The sequence below is a fragment of the Entamoeba histolytica genome, genomic scaffold (assembly GCF_000208925.1).
Source record: "Entamoeba histolytica HM-1:IMSS scf_1104750517249 genomic scaffold, whole genome shotgun sequence".
NCBI lineage: Eukaryota > Evosea > Mastigamoebida > Endamoebidae > Entamoeba > Entamoeba histolytica.
The window spans coordinates 1-1,766 of record NW_001915593.1 but is presented as its reverse complement, the minus strand read 5'-3'; positions in this window follow the sequence as shown (position 1 = coordinate 1,766).

Here is a 1,766-nt window from a genome sequence, read left to right as displayed (position 1 = left end):
TATAAACATATTATAAATTTGTATAATTTATTAGAATAGTTTGTACAAGAAATATAATTTCAAATTTATTGAATAAAAGAAGTGTTATATAAGTTTGAATGTGGTGTAATTTCATTGAATAATTCAAAAGTATTTACAGCTAAATTCAATAAGTTTTGTTTTCTTTGGTATTCTCTTAGTATTTCAGATAAATATCATCAAGACAACATTCAACAAAATGATATGTCATTATTAAAAATAATAATGAATCAAATTAATGAAAATAAACAAAAATAACAGAATGAAACAATGAAACTTTGTTGGTGTGTCATTATCTTTGTTATTGTTTTACATTAAAATAATTCATAACACTAATTTGAATGAACTGAATAAATTATATGATTCTTTTGTTCAAAACACTTCATTAATCTTTGTAAAACATCACAAAATCAGCAAATATTCTTCAACTTTTAATAAAAACATAATGAATTAGTATTTACACACTATTACTCAATACTTTCATGACTTTCAAGTAAACAGAAGTTTGTATTACCAAAACAAAAGCTTTTAATTTTTTCATTAACTCTTATTCTATAATTTATTCTCAACAATTCATACAAAACTTTCTACTGTGTTATGCATTTGTCATGAAAATAAAGAATACCATCACAATCTTCACAACTATATTTTGTCACTATCATTACAACCACATACATTACATTATAACACGTTTTCAGAAAATATTTATGTTATAATGATGTTCATCACAACATATCAATATCTATAATTCTTAATGCTTATTTTCATAATAAATGTTGATGCTATGAATAATAAGTGAAAATAGAATATGAAATAAAGTATAAATCAATCAACTACTATTGTGTTGTTTATTCACTTACGATAATTAGTAATATGAATTGATAATGAATAAACAGAAATAAACTCAAAACCATTGAATATTCATTCTAAATGAATATAAACTATAAAACTCATGTAAAAACAAAAAGAGATAACAACTCTAACATATGAGCAAAGAGTTATAGAGAACGACACAACAGAACAAGCATAAGTCAATAACAAAAGATTAAATAGTTGTGTATATATCAACAATGAAATAAGCAAAACACATGAATTGAATTAGATGAAAGAAGAGAAAATGAATTAAAACCAAAGAATAGAATAAATATGAAAGATGTTATTTAAAAAATACATCAACAATTCATGTATTTCATGTAAAAAGTAAGTAGTGTATAACTAAAAACTTGAATAATAATAACAAATATAACTGATATTTGATGAATGAGATGAAAATAAAGATAAATAATACTGAAAATTAAAACAAATCATAATAAAAAGATAGAAGTTAATTAGTTATATAATTTAGCAGAAGAATTTGATGTTTCTTCTCCTAATTGTTCAATTAATCTTTTAATTTCATTTTCATCTTCTGATGTAATAACCTTTTTGGATTGATTAATAACTCTTTCTAATTCACGTGTTTCAATCTTTTTCTTTAATAACTCTTTTTGAATGTCTTCTGCACTCTCTATCATTTCTTTTAATCGTTGTCTGTGAAGAAGTAATTGCTCTTTTCTCTTGTCTTCTGCAGCATGTTCTTCTCCTTCCTTAACTAGTCGATTGATTTCTTCTTCATTCAATCCACCATTACTTTTGACTTGAATCCCTGTTTTCTTTCCTGTTCCTTTGTCAAGTGCAGAGACTTTTACTATTCCATTGACATCAATGTCAAATGTAACTTCAATTTTTGCTACTCCCTTCTTTGCTGG